Source organism: Eptatretus burgeri, chromosome 10 (assembly GCF_056783735.1).
Source record: "Eptatretus burgeri isolate ZD-2024b chromosome 10, Ebu_testis_v1, whole genome shotgun sequence".
NCBI lineage: Eukaryota > Metazoa > Chordata > Myxini > Myxiniformes > Myxinidae > Eptatretus > Eptatretus burgeri.
The window spans coordinates 43,345,804-43,370,147 of record NC_140970.1 but is presented as its reverse complement, the minus strand read 5'-3'; the positions used below and the strand labels follow the sequence as shown (position 1 = coordinate 43,370,147).

The following is a 24,344-nucleotide window of genomic DNA, read 5'->3' as shown; positions in this document are numbered from 1 at the left end:
CATCAATATACTCCTAATCTTAAAACAGAAGAGATGTTGAATAGAAGACTTAACTCAAAGAAGCCACTCAATGTATCATACCTTAAAAGAAGATGGCAACACGTTAAACTGAACCAAACCACTTGCACGTGGAATTTAGGTATTTTGGAAGGAAAGCCACGATATCTGTGGCTCATTAAAAAAAAAAACAGATGGTGATTCTGCTACTGATAAGAATAATGCATTGAGTGATAATGCTAAGGTGAAACAACTTCACATTTCTCTGGATGGAACATTTTATCCACGAGATAGATTGGAAATTAATTGGGGAAAAATTATGATTATGCTGAAACATACAAGTCTTACCAAAAGGTGTGTGAAAGTAATGAAAATAAAGAACCTATTTTGGATATGACAGCATTTAAAAGTCTGTATACAATCTATGCGATTGACCTGAGTGCTCAAAATAAAACTATAAAGTCTAATCGAGTGGATACTTCCCTATACATTGAAAGAGGAGAGAGTGAAGAAGTTGATGCATATTGTTTGCTTTTGGAATAAACAGAATTACAGATTAATACAGATAATGGTGTTATGATTAGTCTCACATAATTTTTTTGATAAATAAATGAGTCGCAAAGTACCAACTGGGGTATATGTTTATCAAATCAATCTTCATCAGTTGTATGTAAATTGTAGTAAAGTGCCAACTAACAGCTTGTATGATTAACGTTAATACAATGCAGAGAAAAGGAACAGTTGGAATTGATGTTTTGCTCACAAGAGAACAGGTGAAAATCTTGAACGATACTGGCTCAAAATTTAAATGTCAAAACCAATGTTGAAGAAATATATAATAAGAGAGACGAGTGGAGGATTTCTCCCATTTCTAATTCCTTTATTTGCTGGTTTCAGTGCGGCTGGAGCATTGACGGGTGATATTTCAGTGGATTCTTTATGTTTTAAAAATTAAGATTCAAATGTGCATGTTGGAAACTAAAAAGGTTTTCGCACTCTGTCGGAATTTTTCTCATAAATAAATGAGTTAGTGTGTAAAATGTAAACAGAAAACCAAGAGTAAAAATATCTCGTATGTTAAAAGTAAAAATAATAGGGTTATACAAAAAGGTACATGTTCGTTGTGTGGCTCAAAAAAGAGTGAATTCACCAAACACAAACGTGGGGGAGATATACAAAAGTTTTTATCAGGAAGTAAATTTACAACTACTGGAATACCAGGGGAATTACATCTACCAGGGTATTCTTTCTGTGGTCCAGGAACAAACTTCAATGCAAGATTAGATGAGGCTGACAATCCTAAACCATGGAGCAAACCTATCAATAGGGTTGATGAAGTGTGAATGAGGCACAATTTTGATTATGGAAATAGCACAACGTTGGAAGAAAAACATGAAGCCGATAGAGAAATGTTATATAATTTGTCTCTGATACAAAATCCAACCTTGAGAGAAAAAGTTGATAGGTTCATCGTGAAGATGATCAGTGCTAAATTGAAACTTGGGCTTGGAAATTCAAAAAACTTGTAGGCTCTAATGATGTCATTAACATTGAAGAGCAATTAGCTGATTAATTACGTAAATGAATAATCACAAAGCTTCATAGAAGAAAGGTTTATTCCAAGGAAGTTGATTATATCTGGTCTGCTGATTTAATTGAACTCAATTATGATAAGGGATACAAGTATGCTTTAACCGTTATTGATTTGAGGAGTATATATTGTTGTGGTTACCAAATTCGCAAACCACCATTCAGGTCCCTTAGGTGAGGTATCTCGGTAAGTGCATGTGTAGTTAGGCCCAAACCCGTTGTCTAGTGGGAATACATGTCATTTATGCGAGCTGCGACTCTTCGGGATAGCCGTTTTTCTTTTACTATCTTTATTTTGGACCAACCGCCATGATTACCACCACAAGCACAACATCAACCACCAACCACAACGCCGCTTCACCACAACCGCCACGACCTTCACGTCACACCTCGCAACCGTAGCATCGCCACCGTTCTTGCCCCGCTGTGGGTACCGGTGTTGGATTCGTGCAGAGCGCGCGTCGAACAGCGTGTACAAAATCACGGATTTTGTGCTTCAAAAACGGATCAAAAACGACACACGCCCACTTTTTGCCGTCCAATCGGTGAGCGAGGGGCGATTTGGCCCCGCCTCCAGAACGATCGATATATGCAAATTTGTGGATCAAAAAGCCTTCACGCCCACTTTTTCTCGGGCCAATGGGGAGCGAGGTGAAAGGTCAAAGGGAGGGGGTCAAAGGCGAAGCTACGGGGGGGATAAAAGGACCGTGTTCGTCAGTCAGAGAGTGTGGAAGTCTGGAGCCCGAAGCCTGCAGTAGCTGGAGAAGCTGAAGAGAGTCGAACGAGGAGAGCCCAAAGAAGAGTCCAGGGTGGAGAGTCCAGAGGCGGCAGCGGCGAAGGCAGACGAGGGGGTGCTCGCGACGGTGCCGGGAGCTGCACGCCCGAGGAAGGCCGGCAGCGCGACCTGGCCGAGGTGGAGACGCACACCAGGGATAATAAAGATCCTCTATACCCCGAGCATCAGCAACCCCCTCCTGTTTCCCCCCGCGCTGAGATAGTGCGACCAAGGGGGCCCCTTTCCCACCCCCTGCCAGGCACTGTCCGCGAGGCCCGCGGAGTGAGGCGCCATCGCCGCTCCGCGTCTCATCACCAGACGGGTAGGCGCGACCCGGTCTCGGCCTCAGGCCCGCCTCATTCTTGAGGGTATTTCTTTTCCTTGGTTTTGGGTATGTGTTGTCGGTGCCGTCTGTGAAGTAGAATTGTATAAGTGTTGCCGTGTGCTCGGTAGTCGGTATTAGCTCTGCACTGTGTTTTCACTTTTATATTTGCTTTTTGTGTAAATGGAATTGTGTTTTCTTTTTTTTGTGTGCATTTGGTGGAATTGTATTTGTGTGCTTCCCGTGTGCCGCGAATAAATGTGCTTTATTGTTGAACTGTTCTCCCGCTTCGCTTCGTCTTTTCCTCCATTGAATCCTCATCTTGCTTCACGTAAAGGGTTGGTAGTGGGCTGAATACGCCCGATAATTAATCGAACCGTCGAGGTCGACGATAACACCGCTCGGTTATTCTGATAGTACGGAACGGGTCGCTTAAGTGGCCCGTGTCCGAAGTCGACCTGCGGCGAGGTGCGATCGCCCGGTCTACCCTCCGCGTGGGTACTTAGGTAGGTCGACCCGGCGAGCAACCCTATCCCACGCGGGGGCTGATTGGCTCGATCGCGGTGAGACCAAAAGGTCCACCCGTGACTGGTTCCCGGCGTTAGTCCGAGAGGGTCACGACTGGATTGTCCGTCCGGTGGGCGACGTGCCGCGATTCGAGTTACGTGGCCGTCCGCACGCCGGCGGGCGCGAAAACCGCAATAATATGCATTGGTTGTCTCTTTAAAAAACAAAACAGGTAATACTCTTATGTTAGTCTTTCAACAGATATTTAATAAAAGGAAGAGAAAACCTAAAAAAAATTGTGGACTGATGAGGGTATGGAGTTCTACAACAAAACATTGATGAATTTTCTTTAAGATAACAACATTATATTATACAGCACCTTTAATAAAGGAAAAGCGATTGTTGTTGAGCGATTCAATCATTTAAATTTTGTTAATCATTTAAATTTTTTTTGTTAATTTTTTTTTTAATTAAAATTTTTTTTTTTAATTTTATTTAATTTTAAAATTTAATTTTTTTTTTTTTTAAATTAAAATTTATTTAAAAATTTAAATTTATTTAAATTTATTTAAAAATTTAAAAATTAAAATTTAAAATTTTAAAATTTTAAAATTTAAAAAATTTAATTTTAAAAATTTTGTTAATCAATCATTTAAATTAATTAAAAAAAAAAATTAAATCAAACATTTAAATTTTGATTCAAAGAGAGAATATATAAAAAATTCACTCAACTCGATTCTCAACAATGGTTATCTTAAATTCAGGATATTGTAGATAAGTATGATGATACGATTCACACCTCAACGAATACTAAACCATCAGAAACATTTACAAAATTAGAATATGAAAAAGAGATTCATGTCAGAAAGCCTAAGTTAAAAGTTGGTGATATAGTGAGAATATACAGGTGGAAATCTCATTTTGAAAAAGGCTATACAAAGTGATGGACAAATGAACTTTTTAAAATTGTTGATGTAATAGATACAGTTCCTTGGACTTATAAGGTATATGGTTTAGAAGGGGAAGAGATTGTATGTTTATTTTATTCACAGGAATTACAAAAGATAAAAGATAAATTGGAATTTTTTTGACTCTGGACCTTTTTTAACTCCACCCATTTTTGACTCCACCCACGCAAACCCCACCCACATAAGCCACATCCACACAAGCCCCACTCACAAAAGCCACATCCACACAAGCCCCACCCACACAAGCCCCACCCACCCACATAAGCCACATCCACACAAGCCCCACCCACACAAGCCCCACCCATCCACATAAGCCACATCCACACAAGCCCCACTCACAAAAGCCACATCCACACAAGTCCCACCTGGAGTCCCTTTATAGAGAGAGTAGCGACAACTAAGGATTTGACGCCATTTTGAGTCCATTCAGTGCGGTGCGCGTGCGGAGCCGCCGTATGGCGCTAGTTCATTGAACCGTATATTCCATTGTGTTCTCTATGTATGAGAGATGGGAATGGTCTTTTCCATGTTGATAATGGACAAATTATGTGAAGATGACAGAATAGAAGATTTATGACAACCAAGAGCCATATGATAAAGAAGAAATTCACAGAGCTGGTTGTGATTTAACAGTCACAGACATTTAGAACCATGACAAAGAAGGAATGAACTAGACAAGTCCACGTGCTGCTTATTTCAGCCTCATTTTAATTTCAGGGAGGCGCGAGCGAGACTAGAACTCTCACCTCCCTGTTTATACATGTACATGTACAATACAATGTTAAGAGTTATCTTTGTATTTCTGCAGTTGTTTGACCTTGTTTATCGTGTGTGGGTATATATTTGTGTTTGTTTAATTTTCATATTTAAATTATTAATCTAAACTTTGCTGCATGTTGCCGATCATATATTAATCCCACCAAAAAGAGAGTAGCCCACCCCACCCGGCGGCCCCTCATTCCCTGTTTCCCTCATTTCCCTTATGTTTCCCTCATGTTTTCCTCTTTCCCTGAAGGTAAAAGCCAGTCCCTACCATTCTACACTCAGAAGTTAAACGGGCTCCCTTCTATGCTTCTATGGGGTGTCGACCTGTTTAGTATCCTGAGATCTGGCTGTCTACACCCACACCAATAGATTTTAAATCTTTGGTATAACCTACTCTTAAAAGTTAGGGTTAGGGTTAGATTTAGGTTTAGGGTCAGGTTTAGGGTTTGGGTCAGAATTAGGGTTAGTGTTGACCCTAACCCTGCCTTTGAAGAGTGGGCCGTGTTAGCCCGTTCTCCATTCATTCGTCTTTGTTACCTTCGCATTCTGCGAAAGGTTATGTTTTGGTCGGCGTGTATTTATTTATTTATTTATTTATTTATTTATTTATTTATTTGTTTGTTTGTAATCTTGTGATTCGTACAACTCAAAAAGTATTAAACCGAATTGCATGAAATTTGGTGGGATGATTGGTTATTAGCCAGGAAGCATTCGATTAGATTTTGGGATCGTTCGGGTCAAAGGTCAAGGTCACGAAAAGGTCAAAATCGTCTTTTTACGATAACACGGTCAATTTTTAATCAATTTGCATGCAACTAACGCCAAAATGTTCAGAATTCAACGCCTCATCGTGTGATATGCAATATGACACAATGACGCCCATACTCTTGTTACCGGTTAGGGGTCAAAGGTCAGGGGGGTCACGACCTTGAAAAATATGCGGTTTTTGTCATAACACGGTCAATTCTTGTCCGCTTTACATGAACCCAGCACCAAAATGTTCAGAATTTAATGCCCAATCTTGTAACACAATGACGTCATAACACATGTCACCGGTTGGGGTAAAATGTCGGGGGGGGGGGTCACGCCTTTGAAAAATATGCGGTTTTCGGCATAACTCAGTCAATTCTTATTCGATTTGCATGAAACCAGCATCAAACAAGATTATCTTCTCTTGTTGAAACGTTGTATTCACCGAGCTTGCGAGTGAAGACTCGCCAAAACGACGTGAGTTGATTGTTGTTTAGTCCGTAGCCCCCGAAAGTCGGGGGGGGGTCATGACATTATAGATATGTGGTTTGTGTCATAAGACCATTCATATGAAACCAGTTCCACACACTCATGTCAAGAACAAAAAAAGTAGTGGCGGCGAAGGTATGCGCTCTATGTCATTTAGGACCCTCAATAAATATCCCATTTAGGACCCTCAATACTCTGAATGAGGAGCTGTGAGCCAGAGGTCAATAAACGTCTGAATCAGGCCTGGGGAGTCATGGGTTTACTGTATCACAGGGTGTGGCACTGTCGGTACCTATGCAGGAGGACGAAAGTCCAAGTCTTTAAGTCCTTGGTGCTTCCAGTCTTGTTCTACGGATGTGAGACTTGTACAAAGACCAGGGATCTGAGACAGACACTTAACTCCTTCGGTATCAGCTCTCTTTGGAGAATCCTTGGCTATCGCTGGTCAGATTTTGTATCCAATGAGTGGTTGCTGAGAGAGACTCAGATGAGATTTGTTACCTGTATAGTCTGTGAGCATCAGCTGTGAGTGTATGGACACATGGCTCGTTTTCCTGATGTTGATTCTGCTGACAATATTCTCTCAGCAAGGGTGCTTCATGAGTGGAGGAGACCAATGAGCCGACCACGTGCCTCGTGGTTGCAGCAGGTTGATCAGCATCTTCAGGAGATGGGGATTTGCCAGGCATCTGGCTGGGGGATGGCCAGATAGAGGCTCCTGGAGCTTCTGCGCATGCTCCCATACCTGACCTGTCCTTTTTAGACCTTAACGAGTTGCAAATAAGTGATTTACTGTGTGGTTTTAAACCTGAATGAGTTACAAATAGGGATTTACTGTGTGGTACTAAACCTTGTCAGAAATAAGGGATTTAATGTTCTGGTATTATACTTTAACTACTCTCGCCCTGAAGGGATGCTGTGTGTGCGTGCGTGTGTGCGTGCGTGCGTGCGTGCCGCGTCTATATTTTCACTTTAAAAATGTTTTTCTCTGTAACCGCTGGTCCGGTCGATGCAAAAACTTTAAACATAGGAGAGCCTCCCCATGGATATTTTTATTGCTAACTCTGATGTCATTGGTTACATTGTATGGCAGCCATATTAGATTAAAAGAAAAATTTGGACATCATTTTCTCTGAAACCACTCAACAAAATTTTTTTGAAACGGCATATGTCATCAACTACCTATAGGCAATATGGAGTGATAAAGATAACAAAATTGGTGAAGTGGTATTCCAGCCATAATTAGTTGCATTGAAATCCTTATCCACAAAAGCTGAAACTTCATATATCTGACATATGACCCAATATGAAAGAAATTTGTGATGTTCATAACCCATGCCAAGAAACTGACATAATAGGGTATATGGATGATATGGGTGTTTTGGTCATAATAGGAGCGTGTTCACTTAACGGTGGTAGTTTTCTTCAGAATGAACATGTGAGGTGAGACTATGTACTATATGAGCGCTGTTCTAGTTACAAATAAGAAATTTAATGTGTTTATTATACTTTAATACCGAGGAAGCAACATCTCCAAGGATGGTGATGCTGAGTATGACATCTGCTCAAGAATAGGAAAAGCAGCCGTCATCTTCCAGCACTGATATAATCCCCTCTTTTACCACATTTACCACGATGACGGGATCTTCAAACAGGTAAGTTTTAAAGGACGAGTTTGTTTATGTAATTCCTGCTACCATTTTTGACAGAGTGCTCCGTCCAGTGTTGTCGATTAAATTATGTAGTGCAAGCTTGAGAGGTCACATGGCCTCCTCCTGCATCAAAGTTCCTTGTGTATCCTTGTGTTCAAGCACCGGGAAGGTGTAGACGTTCTTTTCACTTTTCTCCAAAAACTAAACCCAGAAGGGTCTGTCAATCTGTTCACTGGACATCATTTTACGGCCAGAGTTCAAAGCGAAATTAAGAATTTACCGTTCACAGCTTATATATGCAGCAATTGTTGCCATGTCAATATTCTTTGTTCATTGTCATGGGATTGTTACCGTTGCATCGCAACCAATTCCAGTGTAAGCTCAATTGTCTTGGATCACATAACCTGCAGTAGCCAGACAGAGTCTGCACCGGCCATTCTTTATTCACGGATATTTCAGTTTTGGCCAATTACCCACTGTTTTGTGATTTTTCCTGGGATATAGGCGTTGAGTTGCATCATTATACCAAATTTCAGATTTTGACCCCACCGAGAAGGTTCGAAACATTCATATTAGTGAGTCAGTCAGTGGTCTTTATATATTAGATGCAGGTCATGGGCTCATAAAACAAAATGTATCTGGAAAACGATTTTTGCGACCATGATCGAGGAACAACTCAAAGTTTGGATAAATAGTAGCTGAATAGTTGCTGAATTTGAAATGACTTGTTGGCACTTTGACAATCCTGCAGTTAATGTTGTCGACCACTTTGAACAGGGGAACAGGGGTCAAAAAGGAAGGTTTGTGGATGTGCACACTTGGCGAAACTGCAAATGCCAACTTGCGACCTCTCTCTCTCTCTCTCTCTCTCTCTCTCTCTCTCTCTCTCTCTCTCTCTCTCTCTCTCTCTCTCTCTCTCTCTCTCTCTCTCTCTCTCTCTCTAGCTCTCTAGCTCTCTAGCTCTCTAGCTCTCTAGCTCTCTAGCTCTCTAGCTCTCTAGCTCTCTAGCTCTCTAGCTCTCTAGCTCTCTAGCTCTCTAGCTCTCTAGCTCTCTAGCTCTCTAGCTCTCTAGCTCTCTAGCTCTCTAGCTCTCTATCTCTCGAGCTCACTCTATCTCTCGAGCCCACTCTATCTCTCGAGCCCACTCTATCTCTCGAGCCCACTCTATCTCTCGAGCCCACTCTATCTCTCGAGCCCACTCTATCTCTCGAGCCCACTCTATCTCTCGAGCCCACTCTATCTCTCGAGCCCACTCTATCTCTCGAGCTCACTCTATCTCTCGAGCCCACTCTATCTCTCGAGCCCACTCTATCTCTCGAGCCCACTCTATCTCTCGAGCCCACTCTATCTCTCGAGCCCACTCTATCTCTCGAGCCCACTCTATCTCTCGAGCTCACTCTATCTCTCGAGCTCACTCTATCTCTCGAGCTCACTCTATCTCTCGAGCTCACTCTATCTCTCGAGCTCACTCTATCTCTCGAGCTCACTCTATCTCTCGAGCCCACTCTATCTCTCTCTCTCTCTCACTCTCTCTCTCACTCTCACTCTTACTCTCACTCTCTCTCTCGAGCTCTCTCTCTCACTCTCACTCTTACTCTCACTCTCTCTCTCGAGCTCTCTCTCTCTCTCGAGCTCACTCTCACTCTCTCTCTCTCGAGCTCACTCTATCTCTCGAGCTCACTCTATCTCTCGAGCTCACTCTATCTCTCTCTCTCTCTCTCGAGTTCACTCTCTCTCTCTCTCTCTCGAGCTCTCTCTCTCGAGCTCACTCGAGCTCTCTCTCTCTCTCTCTCTCTCTCGATCTCTCTCTCTCTCTCTCTCTCTCTCTCTCTCTCTCTCTCTCTCTCTCTCTCTCTCTCTCTCTCTCTCGATCTCTCTCTCGATCTCTCTCTCGATCTCTCTCTCGATCTCTCTCTCTCGATCTCTCGATCTCTCTCTCTCTCCTCTCTCTCTCTCTTCTCTATCTCCTCTCTCTCTCTCTCTCCTCTCTCTCTCTCTCTCTCTCTCTCGAGCTCTCTCTCTCTCTCTCTCTCTCTCGATCTCTCTCTCGATCTCTCGATCTCTCGATCTCTCTCTCGATCTCTCTCTCGATCTCGATCTCTCTCTCTCTCTCTCGATCTCTCTCGATCTCTCTCGATCTCTCTCGATCTCTCTCGATCTCTCTCGATCTCTCTCTCTCTCGCCCCCTGTCTCTCTCTCTCTCGCCCCCTGTCTCTCTCTCTCTCTCGCCCCCTGTCTCTCTCTCTCTCTCTCTCTCGAGTTCACTCTCTCTCTCTCTCTCTCTCTCTCTCTCGATCTCTCTCTCGCTCTCTCGATCTCTCTCTCTCTTTCCCCCTCTCTCTCTTTCCCCCTCTCTCTCTTTCCCCCTCTCTCTCTCTTCTCTCTCTCTCTCTTCTCTCTCACTCTCTTCTCTCTCACTCTCTTCTCTCTCTCGATCTCTCTCTCGATCTCTCTCTCGATCTCCCTCTCGATATCTCTCTCGATCTCTCTCTCGATCCCGATCTCTCTCGATCTCTCTCTCGATCTCTCTCTCGATCTCTCTCTCGATCTCTCTCTCGATCTCTCTCTCGATCTCTCTCTCGATCTCTCTCTCGATCTCTCTCTCGATCTCTCTCTCGATCTCTCTCTCGATCTCTCACTCTCTCACTCTCTCACTCTCTCACTCTCTCACTCTCTCACTCTCTCACTCTCTCACTCTCTCACTCTCTCACTCTCTCTCGATCTCTCTCTCTCCCTCTCTCGATCTCTCTCGATCTCTCTCTCTCCCTCTCTCGATCTCTCTCTCTCCCTCTCTCGATCTCTCTCGATCTCTCTCTCTCTCTCTCTCTCGATCTCTCTCTCTCTCGATCTCTCTCGATCTCTCTCGATCTCGATCTCGATCTCGATCTCGATCTCGATCTCTCTCTCGATCTCGATCTCTCTCTCTCTCTCTCTCGATCTCGATCTCGATCTCTCTCTCTCTCGATCTCGATCTCTCTCGATCTCGATCTCTCTCGATCTCGATCTCGATCTCTCTCTCTCTCTCTCTCTCGATCTCTCTCTCTCTCTCTCGATCTCTCTCTCTCTCTCTCTCGATCTCTCTCTCTCTCTCTCGATCTCTCTCTCTCTCGATCTCTCTCTCTCTCGATCTCTCTCTCTCTCGATCTCTCTCTCTCTCGATCTCTCTCTCTCTCGATCTCTCTCTCTCTCGATCTCTCTCTCTCTCGATCTCTCTCTCTCTCGATCTCTCTCTCTCTCTCGATCTCTCTCTCTCGATCTCTCTCTCTCTCGATCTCTCTCTCTCTCTCGATCTCTCTCTCGATCTCTCTCTCTCTCTCGATCTCGATCTCGATCTCGATCTCTCTCTCTCGATCTCTCTCTCTCTCTCGATCTCTCTCTCTCGATCTCTCTCTCTCTCTCTCGATCTCTCTCTCTCGATCTCTCTCTCGATCTCTCTCTCTCTCTCTCTCTCTCTCTCTCTCTCTCTCTCTCTCTCTCTCTCTCTCTCTCTCTCTCTCTCTCTCTCTCTCTCTCTCTCTCTCTCTCTCACCATCTCCCTCTCAATCTCATAGTATTGCTGTCAGCGAAGCGAAATCCTAAAAAAAATTCCATTGGAGTTGCCCAGATGTTACTGCGGGATGAAGGTTACCTATTAAGGGTTAAGCACGTCATAAAGGACACAAACAACAGGTTATTAAACAAATAACAGGTTATTAAACAAATAACAGGACGTGTTCAATAAGCTGGCTTAAAAGACACTGTGTCAATGGCAGTAAACTTCAGGAATTAATTTTTTATATGACCTTTAAAATCTTGATTTTATTTAGATTGAATTATCGAGTTCAACACTGCAGGACACAAATCATCTTCTTACTGCTTCCAAAAACCTCCATTTCTGCAGTACTTGGACATATTTAATAAAAGGAGAGTAAAATGACTTTGACATTGATTTATTCCAAAAAAATTGACTGGGTAAACCTACCATGGATTATATGAAGATAATTTTAGACTTAGGAAGGAAGTCCAGGCTGACCACAAAGTCTTATTCCAATTTGAATTTTTTATTACAACCAAACCAAAAGAGCTACAATGATGCGGCTTTTTGCATTTTGTCATATAATTCGTAAAGTGTCTTGTGTTTTTTGGTACCCCTCAACATGTGCACCTTTAATGGCACGTAGCACATCCAAGCGATACTCCACTTCAATCCACATGCTGGTCAACCTATCCCTCGTCACACTGCTGATGCAATCGGTTATCCTTGCACGAAGTGTTTCAATGTCAGCAATAGAGGTTTGGAAAAAAATCCTTGACATACTCCTTCAAGAAGTCTGAGGTCATCACATTGGGAGACGATGGAGGCCAGAGGACTACCCCACCATGCCCAATCTATCTACTGGGGAGGTTATCAGTTAAAAAGGTTACACTGTCTGCAATTTATACGCTTGAAGATGCAATCTTTTGTACAACTTCGGTTTTTATTTATAATTTTTCCAGAGGTTTGGATTAATTTGAAGCAACTTTTACTCAATCTTTTTTTTCTCTCCGAGGAGCATTTCTGTGTTTTTTTATATATTTTTTGTTGGGGGGGGGGGGTGGGAGGTGGGGAGGACAACATTAGCCAATTCTTTATAATGTTTCGAGTGGTGTCAAATTCCAAAATGATCATATTTTTTGACAGCAACGATATCGCAGCACATCCTCAGTTCATATTGGTACTTCGGTTCATTTTACACACTATCAGAACTGATCATCGGATCATATCTTTACCTTGGTTCATTTTACACAATGAAAGTACCGATCCATGGTTCATATTTATACCTTGGTTCATTTTACACAATATAAGGACCGATCCATGGTTCATTTTACACAATATAAGAACCGATCCATGGTTCATGTTTATACCTTGGTTCATTTTACACAATATAAGGATCGATCCATGGTTCATGTTTATACCTTGGTTCATTTTACACAATATAAGGATCGATCCATGGTTCATATTTATACCTTGGTTCATGTTACACAATATAAGGACCAATCCATGGTTCATATTGTTACCTTGGTTCATTTTACACAATGAAAGTACGATCCATGGTTCATATTTATACCTTGGTTCATGTTACACAATATAAGGACCGATCCATAGTTCATATTTATACCTTGGTTCATTTTACACAATATAAGGACCGATCCATGGTTCATATTTATACCTTGGTTCATTTTACACAATATAAGGACCGATCCATGGTTCATATTGACACCTTGGTTCATTTTACACAATATAAGGACCGATCCACAATATAAGGACACAATATAAGGACCGATCCATGGTTCATATTTATACCTTCGTTCATTTTACACAATATAAGCATCGATCCATGGTTCATATTTATACCTTGGTTCATTTTACACAATATAAGGACCGATCCATGGTTCATATTTATACCTTGGTTCATTTTACACAATATAAGGACCGATCCATGGTTCATATTTATACCTTGGTTCATTTTACACAATATAAGGACCGATCCATGGTTCATATTTATACCTTGGTTCATTTTACACAATATAAGGACCGATCCATGGTTCATATTTATACCTTGGTTCATTTTACACAATATAAGGACCGATCCATGGTTCATATTTATACCTTGGTTCATTTTACACAATATAAGGACCGATCCATGGTTCGTATTTATACCTTGGTTCATTTTACACAATATAAGGACCGATCCATGGTTCATATTTATACCTTGGTTCATTTTACACAATATAAGGACCGATCCATGGTTCATATTTATACTTTGGTTCATTTTACACAATATAAGGACCGATCCATGGTTCATATTTATACCTTGGTTCATTTTATACAATATAAGGACCAATCCATGGTTCATATTGTTACCTTGGTTCATTTTACACTATATAAGGACCGATCCATGGTTCATATTTATACCTTGGTTCATTTTACACAATATAAGGACCGATCCATGGTTCATATTGACACCTTGGTTCATTTTACACAATATAAGGAACGATCCACAATATAAGGACACAATATAAGGACCGATCCATGGTTCATATTTATACCTTGGTTCATTTTACACAATATAAGCATCGATCCATGGTTCATATTTATACCTTGGTTCATTTTACACAATATAAGGACCGATCCATGGTTCATATTGTTACCTTGGTTCATTTTACACAATATAAGGACCGATCCATGGTTCATATTTATACCTTGGTTCATTTTACACAATATAAGGACCGATCCACAATATAAGGACACAATATAAGGACCGATCCATGGTTCATATTTATACTTTGGTTCATTTTACACAATATAAGGACCGATCCATGGTTCATATTTATACTTTGGTTCATTTTACACAATATAAGGACCGATCCATGGTTCATATTTATACCTTGGTTCATTTTACACAATATAAGGACCAATTCATGGTTCATATTGTTACCTTGGTTCATTTTACACAATATAAGGACCGATCCATGGTTCATATTTATACCTTGGTTCATTTTACACAATATAAGGACCGATCCATGGTTCATATTGACACCTTGGTTCATTTTACACAATATAAGGACCGATCCACAATATAAGGACACAATATAAGGACCGATCCATGGTTCATATTTATACCTTGGTTCATTTTACACAATATAAGAACCGATCCATGGTTCATGTTTATACCTTGGTTCATTTTACACAATATAAGGACCGATCCATGGTTCATATTTATACCTTGGTTCATTTTACACAATATAAGGACCGATCCACAATATAAGGACACAATATAAGGACCGATCCATGGTTCATATTTATACTTTGGTTCATTTTACACAATATAAGGACCGATCCATGGTTCATATTTATACCTTGGTTCATTTTACACAATATAAGGACCGATCCATGGTTCATATTTATACCTTGGTTCATTTTACACAATATAAGGACCGATCCATGGTTCATATTGACACCTTGGTTCATTTTACACAATATAAGGACCGATCCACAATATAAGGACACAATATAAGGACCGATCCATGGTTCATATTTATACCTTGGTTCATTTTACACAATATAAGCATAGATCCATGGTTCATATTTATACCTTGGTTCATGTTACACAATATAAGGACCGATCCATGGTTCATATTGACACCTTGGTTCATTTTACACAATATAAGGACCGATCCATGGTTCATATTGTTACCTTGGTTCATTTTACACAATATAAGGACCGATCCATGGTTCATATTTATACCTTGGTTCATTTTACACAATATAAGGACCGATCCATGGTTCATATTTATACTTTGGTTCATTTTACACAATATAAGGACCGATCCATGGTTCATATTTATACCTTGGTTCATTTTACACAATATAAGGACCGATCCATGGTTCATATTTATACCTTGGTTCATTTTACACAATATAAGGACCGATCCATGGTTCATATTTATACCTTGGTTCATTTTACACAATATAAGGACCGATCCATGGTTCATATTTATACCTTGGTTCATTTTACACAATATAAGGACCGATCCATGGTTCATATTTATACCTTGGTTTATTTTACACAATATAAGGACCAATCCATGGTTCATATTGTTACCTTGGTTCATTTTACACAATATAAGGACCGATCCATGGTTCATATTGTTACCTTGGTTCATTTTACACAATATAAGGACCAATCCATGGTTCATATTTATACCTTGGTTCATTTCACACAATATAAGTAAAACCTGGAAGCATGTTGATGATTTGCATTCGCAAGTGTTGTGCTATGCATGACATCTTTCTTGTTTGTTGGCTTATTCATTTCAATGTCCAGTAAATTCTACACGTCCCATTTTTAAGGTGTGTTTGTGGACTGTGTCCTCGATGAGGACTTGCGACCTTGCCACTTCCTTTTTTTGTTTTTCCAACCACACTCCCCACCCCAACCCCTTTTCACCCTGCAAGTAATCCACCGTAGTATCCCAATGATGTTTCAATGTGTGCCTTTTTCATGATCCTGTTTGAAAATCCCCTTTGACTGGAAGAACCGTCATAACATGCACTCACATCCCGATGGTTCAAGGAAAGCTCACTATCTCCAATCCACCATCATGGAGTGCTCATGAAACATAGGACACAATGGACGAGACTTTCACTGAGCACTCGGGAGATGAGTACCCTGCACATGCGCTTCCATCACGTGGTCCGGATTGTCGACCCCAACTGACCTCGGGTGCTCCATCCGTGCGACCACGAAACGGTGCACCTCTGAACGAAGCTCGGACGAACGCAAGGCGTAGATGGTGGCATTGAGGATGGGAAGTCCACTGGTGAACAACATCTGCACAATGGGAACGACGGTGTAAAGTCCTTCTGACATCTTCAAGGCCACGGTGAGCTCCAGCGAGAATGCTGTCAGGCCGACTGCGAACGAGACTACAATGAGTAGAAGTTGAGACGTAAATGTGACGGCCGCTTTCCTGGACGTCACGAGGATCGCCCCACCTGGCTTGTAGCACTCACGAATCACTCGGCGGTATGTGAAACAGCCGATGAAGAGATAGGTAGCCCAGGTGATGGCCACGACCACTACTTCGAGAATGAAATCGAGGAGCGTCGCGTTGCAGGCCACCGCCGCCAGGACAAGATGGTCACAAATGAGACCCACGAGTGTGGTGTGACCGAAGCAAGGACGGAGGCGCAGGGAGATGAGTAGGAATGCAGAGCCAATGACCAGCGCACAGGTCCACGAGGCGAGGATGAGCCGAGTCAGGTGTCCACGCGTCGTTATAAAGCGCAGGTGTGAGAAAGGGTGGCACACTGCGAAGTAGCGATCGATCATGATAAAAGTACTGGCCACAAATGCAGCAGTAGTTCCAAAGTGGAAAAAAAACAGATGCACCTGGCAGGTGCGAACAGTCATCATTGTGTGATGGCCAACTATGACGTGGAAGAACAGGATCTCTGAGCCCACAAAGCACCGAAATAGGTCGGCAAGTGCCAGGTTGGCAATGAACACAAACATGGACTTGCTGTACAGTCGATGTGACAACACCACGGTGAACAACACGGCGAGGTTGAGCATCAAGGCGATGGTAAAGAGCACGACTGCTGCTGAGGTCACCAGCCGGTCGACGTTGGGTCCGTTAGGAAAAGGTCTCAACCTCAGCAGGATTGGCAACTGGATCTTTGAGGAGTTTGTTAGTGTCAGGAACTCGGACGAGATGTTGAGGCTCATTGAAAGCCAGAGCGGGAACCGTTTGCTTCTCAAGCTCATCACCTGCAGCCGCTGCTCCTCGTTGGGGGTCTAGCTCCGATGACACGTTGCTCGGACACATTTTTACCTCGAATCTCCGCCTTTTCTACAGGATAGTCCATCGATCGATTCACAAAGCCAACGTGTGCACGACCTCTCAAAATCCAAGGAAACTCTTTGGAAGCGTCTACTTATTATGTACGCAAAAATAGTGGCAGGTCGATGCCTTCCTCGGTGTACTTTCCGTCCTCATTTCCCCCATGATTGACTAATATATCTTGGCTTGGTGATGTTCCACGTTTCTACCATTTTTATTTATTGATTTTTACATCGAAATCACATGTAGGACAAAGACATTAGGAGGTATCGATGAATATCATGACATGCGAATTACAAAGGACATTCGAAGACAATGGACAAGGGCTGGCAGGACAGTCTGCACCTCTCGCCTTTCAGCCGTCTCGCCTGGGGTTCCAATCCCAGTCTCACTTTTAACCGCCATTCTAGTTTTAGGTATGCATCAATGTGTGTACTCCGTCTCTCGGAGCGAGGATGTTAAGCCGGGTGTCTTGTGTGCAACCGCTGCATGTTGATGCACGTTAAAGATGAAGAGTCTGCGAGTTATCACCGGCACTCTTAACAAATTACATTCCTGCCCAAAATCACCTCCGGTTGAACATCAGGAAGGCCAGCCAGTTCGTGAAGGACTTGGGCCAAAAACTTTCCCACAAGATGGTATCAGAATAATCGGAGGCATTGAAGGAATAGTACAAGTCGGAAATGATGGACATAAGGTGTATAGGGATTTGTACCTGGATTCTTCGTATCATAGGCCATGGGTTCAGGTTAGAATGCAAAACAGATAACCAAATCCAAAAACAATGTCATGTCTTACAAACAATACCATACAAACCTGCACAAGTTAAAATAAATCAAAGTCGGAGCCCAAAAAAGGCACAAGACGACGAGTTAAGGGCTATTTCTATCAATTATACCATCTGCTTGCTCCCTTGGACAAGGCAGTAAAAACGGTGTGAACGTGCTTGGTTACTATACATTTTATGACGTCACTTTGTTTGCTTCAACAGGTTTCCAAACAAACTTGCAAGAGTTAAATATTAAAACATACCCTCGCAAATAAGCAGCTCCAAAACGTTATAGCTGGCATAATTGTTTGCGTAGTTCAGTTAATGACATTTAGATTTGGCTCTGAACCACCAGCCTGGTCAGTGAGGGTTCAGCGATGCTTGTGTCAAAATAGCCAGGAACCCCCCCTCCCCCCCTCACTAGCACTTGTCCCCTTCCCCTCCCCCCCCCCCCCCACTGGGCAGAACTTGAAGAACCACTCAATGACAGTTATTCCTGTACACAGGTTTATTTGGGTGCTTTTATTACCTCCTTGTTTGTGCAAACCAGGGTGTTATTGTGGGTAATATTCTCACCAAATGGACAGATGTTCCAATTATGTACATCAACATTGTGTTGAGGGGTTGAGGGATGATGAGATATGGTGAGAGGAGGGATTTGGAGGAATAAGGAGACACGAGGAGGGGTGGGGAGGAATGGGAAGTTGTGAGGAGAGATGAGGATGGATAAGAAGGGATGGAGAGGGATCATAATGAAAGAAGATGAATGTGGAGTTGTGAGCAGGGATGAGGACGGATAAGAAGGGATGGAAGCAGGGCCAGATTTAGACATGTGGTGGCCCCTGGGCAGCCTTCAGTAGTGGAGGCCCACCCTACCTTGGAATACTAAAAAGGTGACAAGACATATTTACAGTCATCCATAAAGTATATTTTTCAAGAACAAAAAATCTGAACTTCTATATAAAATAGAGAATGAGATAAGATGAATATCTTTTCTCTGTTATAGATGAATATCTTGTATCTGTTCCACTAACTACCAACTACCATTCAGGCACTCACAAATACGTTTTTCCTTACAATTGTTTTTTTTCATGAAATATGTGGAGGCCCCCTGGTTGTGGAGGCCCCTGGGCAACTGCCCAGCTTGCCCATGCCTAAATCCTGCCCTGGATGGAAAGGAATCATAATAGATAAAGAAAGATGGGGAGTTGTGAAGAGCAAGAACAATGAATAAGAAAGGATGGAGAGGAATCATAATGAACAAGTAAAAAAAGACATAAAGTGTCATAGCACCGGTTATTTTAGTAATTTTGCTGTGTGGAGTTAAAGGGCTAGCCCATATTCATGTGCAAGTAAAATGGCCACCAGTCTGCCAGTCGGCCATCTTTGATCAGATCGCAAAATAATCTTAGGTGCAAGTGTGTACCATTGTTTACTGTGCTTGTGCCAAGTTTGAATAAAATCTGACCAAACATGTCGGAGAAATGCTTGGGGATATGTTTAAGTAACAAAATGGCTAATCTATTATGGTCAGCCATCTTGGATCTGATCTTGAAAACAAATGATGCGCAAATGTCAGCCATAATTCCTTATCCGTGTGATAAGTTTGAACAACATCGGTAAATGCACGCCCGAGAAATGGTTGAGGACGTGTTTGACACCGGGTTTTTTTTTCAACTAAAATGGCCGCCAGTCGGCCATCTTGGATCTGATGTCAGAAAAAAGGGTATTCCATCATGTGTTGTCTTTGTGCCAAGTACGAATACAATCTGTCTCTATATGTCCGATATATGGTTGCGGGCACACGCACGTACGGACACGAAAATCGATACTAAATCCATAAGCCTCCATTTTGGACCAAGTCCAACGGGGGCTAATAAAGAGGGATGGATAAGAAGGGATGGTGAGGGATCAAAATGGATAAAGAGGGACGGGGAGCTGTGAAGAGCGATGAGGATGGATAAGAAGGGATGGAGAGTGATCATAATGGATAAAGAGGGATGAGGAGTTGTGAGGAGCAATGAGGTGGGATTTGATCTTCTGAAGGGAGCATAATTGATAGAGGGCAGGCAGCAAAAAATAATTACAGGAAGGGGAAAGTTAAAAAAAATTTACATACTAGCAAATACAACCCGACGGGGACAATAAATGGGGTGGGGGGGGGAGAAAGAGAGGGGCAGGTGTAGGATGAGAGGGGGGAGGTGTAGGGTGAGAGAGGGAAGGGGAGGCAGAGAGGATGAAGAATGGGGAGCTAGGGGGGAGGTGGGGAGAGCCACACCTCACCAAAAGCTGCTATTCACTGTGGGAGGGGTGCGTGAGAGGACACACACACACACACACACTCCCTTTTATTTATATATAACATAGCTATAGATTACCAATGCCAGGAATTTAAATAACTAGTACGTGCCCGTACGTGGCCGTACATGCAAAAAAAAAAATTAACTTTCAAACCGCTTGCCAGAAACAACCACACAGGCCATTACTTCGCTCTCACGTGTGCCAACGTATTTTGCCTTTTCGCAATGTCATCGCAAGGAAAAACACAAAGAGAAGAGAAGAGAAAGAACAAGAAAAAAAAACGTACGTGCGTTGCCGTACGTGCAAAAAAAAAAAAAATAATAATAAAAATAAAAATAAAAAAACCTTTCAAACAACCACACAGGCCGTTCCTTCGCTCTCGTAAACGACGACTGGATTGGGGCATTGTGTTTATCTATAAATGCGCATAAGAAATCGAGAAATTATTAGAATTCATTAAGTCATCATTATCCAGAAGTCCGTACGTTGTAACCCATAACGGGGAACGAGGCTGAGGTTCCCTTCCCCCATCGGCCATGCAGCAACGTGTCTTGTCATTGTCAGGTCAGGTCAGGTATGGGAGCATGTGCCAGAACAGCACGTCGCTGCGTCCACTTTCCGCCGGTACTCCAGGGGCCTCCGTCTGGCCATCCCCCAGGCAGATGCCAGGCCCATCCCCATCTCCTTGAGATGATGGTCAACCTGTTGCAACCATGAGGCACGTGGTCGACCCACTGGCCTCCTCCACTCATGAGACTCCCTCGCTGAGAGAATCTGGTGAGCAGGATCAGAGTCAGGAAAACGAGCCACATGTCCATACAGCCGCAACTGACGCTCACGGACTATGCAGGTAACAAATCTCATCCGAGTCTCTCTCAGCAACCGCTCGTTGGACACAAAATCCGACCAGCGATAGCCAAGGATTCTCCGAAGAGACCTGGTACCAAAGGAATTAAGTCTCCGTCTCAGATCCTTGGTCAGAGTCCAAGTCTCGCACCCATAGAGCAAGACTGGAAGTACCAAGGACCTGAAGACTCAGACTTTCGTCCTCCCGCACAGGTACCGGCAGCGCCACACCCCATGATCCAGTGAATCCATGACTCCCCAGGCCCGACCCAGACATCTATTGACCTCTGACTCGCAGCCAGCAGAGACATGAATATCACTGCCAAGGTAAGTGAATCTCTCCACGACCTCAACATCCTCACCACAAACAGACACAGACAGGACAGCAGCATCCAAGATGTCACCGAAAGCCTGGATCTTAGTTTTGACCCAAGAAATCCGTAATCCCAACGGCTCCGACTCCTCATTCAGCACCTCGAGGGCCCCCAAGAGGATGTCTAAAGTCTCCGCAAAGATGACTGCATCATCTGCAAAATCAAGGTCCGAGATCTTGACATTCCCAAACGATGCACCGCAACTTGATCTCTCCGACATCCTCCCTAGAATCCAGTCCATACAAGTGCTGAAAAGTGTGGGGGCAAGTACACATCCCTGACGAACTCCAGTAACAACTGGAAATAAGTCAGAGATGGTACCACCACACTTCACAGCACTCTCAGTACCAGAGTAGAGTTCAGACATCAGATCGATCAGTTTTGGTGGCACCCCACGAAGACCAAGAATCCTCCAGAGGACATCCCGATTCACTGAATCGAACGCTTTACAGAGATCAACATAGGCTGCAAGCAGCCCCTGCCGAAACTCTCGTCTGCGTTCGGTGAGGACACGAAGTGCAAGGATACGGTCAATCGTTGACCTCTTTGGTGTAAAGCCTGACTGCTCTGGACGCTGGTGCTCAAGCAGATGGTGGCGAACCCTATCGAGAATTATCCGAGCAAATCTTGTCATTGGTTGGTAAATAAATGGCCATAACTTTGGAACCACTTGTCCGATTAATATCAAACCTTGAAAAGGCACATCCTCAGGGCCCCAGAAATATACCTGGCAAGCTTCAATTATATCGGACTAGTGGCTGTCGAGAAACAGCGGTCACACACACACACACACACACACACACACACACACACACACACACACACACACACACACACACACACACACACACACACACACACACGCACACACACTGCTGGAATTTCGATAGATAAGAGGGAAGAGTATTAAGTTTGAGTCGATAGAGTGAGGAGTGCTATATATTTGCAGTGAGACCGAGAATATATTCACCAGTTGGAGGATAGGACTGGAAGGCTACAAATGTACAAGTGTGATAAGACAGAGAAAATATGAGGAGGTGTAACAACGTGGGTAAATGACTATTGGCAAACAAGAAAACCCCATGGAGTCTGGAACACTGACGCTAAACATTACCTCGACGTGTTTCGACTTATGACGTATTATATACAAAACTTACCCATAACGTATTCAACGTGTCCCAGCGTTTTAGACAAATTTTTCATACGCTGGCTAAATCGTCAAGGTGTGATAGTGGCTTTATATATGATACAGAAACTCAAAGTTTTCCATATTTTCAGGTTTGGTGGTTTAATGTAAAATAAAATGGCGACTCCACTGTTCCACAGGAGAACGCTCAGTGCGTGAAATGGTTCATCAAGACGAGATCCAACACGCAAGTCCAGCATAATTTCCGTACAATGTATGGAAGGAATCCACCATCACGGGCTAGTATCAAGGGGTAATGCAAGAGGTTTAAGGAGACTGGAAGTTGTCAGAAACAGAAAAGTACCAGTTGACCAAGCACAAGTACAGCAGATGTTGAACGAGTGCATGAATCATTTCAACAAAGTCCCAGAAAATCAATCCAACGTGCATCCAGAGAACTGGGACAACCAACCATCACTGCACACAGGATTTGGCATGAAAGACTGATGCTTTATGCCTCTAAGGTGCAGATTCTACAAGAACTCAAACTAAATGACGGACCCAAATGCACGGTGTTTGTCTTAGAAATGCTCAGTTGCATAGAGGATGATGAAGATTACCTGAAAATGGTCATGTTCACAGACAAAGCTTGCTTTCTGTCCTCTAAATATCAATCAAAAAAAATGACAACACTTGTTGAATTGATCCATTTTTTTTTCTCCCCAGACACATGGATAAAGGAAAGAAAAGCAAAACGGCATCACCAAAGGGTGATGGAAAACTGCTTTCACTCTGGAAAAAAAACAATTCAGAAAAAAAAAACTTTGGCGTTAGAAGGCCTGCAATAGAGGAGGGGACAATGGCGAAATGTGAGTAAATGACTGCGTACACGTCATGCTTCTTCTTTAAAAACACCGATTGTGTAGCTTGCAGCACCTGCAGTGCTCACCATTTTTTACATCCTAATATTTGTCGGTTGAAGCAGACACTTGTGATTTTCCCAAATTATTTGAATTTAAATGTGACATGCCCACTGAAATGAGAGTGATAGTGTGTGCCAATTAGAAACTCGAACTGTGGTTCCAAAACAATTTTATGTTGCCAGTTCGTCCACATTTCAGTCTCATGTCATGTCATCCCTTCCCTTTCACCTGGTGAATGTCAAGTTCTGCCATTAATCTGTTTATAGTCAAGAAGCTGCTTAAGACAACAGGTACAGGCCATTTTGTCTCTGCTCCCCTCACAGGTAGAACCACTAATCAGAGGCCCATAAGCCTCTGGGTTGTCAGTGGTCTCAACTGATAGAGAAGGACCCACCTCCTCTTTGCACCTAGACTTCAGGAAAAGGCAATCTTCAACAGGTCTCCATCTTGATGGAGGAAATGCAAACGCTTTGATGACTTTTCTCCACATCCACCTGAAGCCTTTGTTATTTAATCATTCCCCTTTGTTCCTTCCTATTTGTCCTTCAGCAAGAAAAACCCTTTCCGGTTCATGACCTTCCTTGATTTTTTATGATTTTATCCCTACCCGCTTTACTCTACTTTTATGAGTCGGAACACTCAATGAAATATCATACCCACATGTCTTGCTCATGGGTACACGTTGTTCATTTCTAATTATTGTTTGCGCTTTTAAAAATCCCTTTCGAAGTTTGCTATTGATATAATTTTGCACACACAACAGGATATTTAAAGGTTTAGAAATGGAATGGTAGATGTGGGGGAATAGGAAGGAGAGGACATGG

General features: G+C 42.8%; 1 long non-coding RNA gene across 4 annotated transcripts in view; it reads left to right on the top strand.

Annotated features, from left to right (window-relative positions):
• Positions 1-24,336, top strand: part of LOC147018424 (uncharacterized) — a 53,525-nt gene extending 29,189 nt beyond the window's left edge. For 3 of the 4 annotated variants that reach the window (XR_015062378.1, XR_015062379.1, XR_015062377.1), the window contains 2 exons: positions 23,324-23,466; positions 23,844-24,336. This is a non-coding gene — a long non-coding RNA (uncharacterized LOC147018424). Of the gene's footprint in view, positions 1-22,700; positions 23,122-23,323; positions 23,467-23,843 lie in introns of those variants that run through there. The other variant, XR_015062376.1, reaches the window with a different exon arrangement.
• The last annotated feature ends 8 nt before the right edge of the window (positions 24,337-24,344 follow it).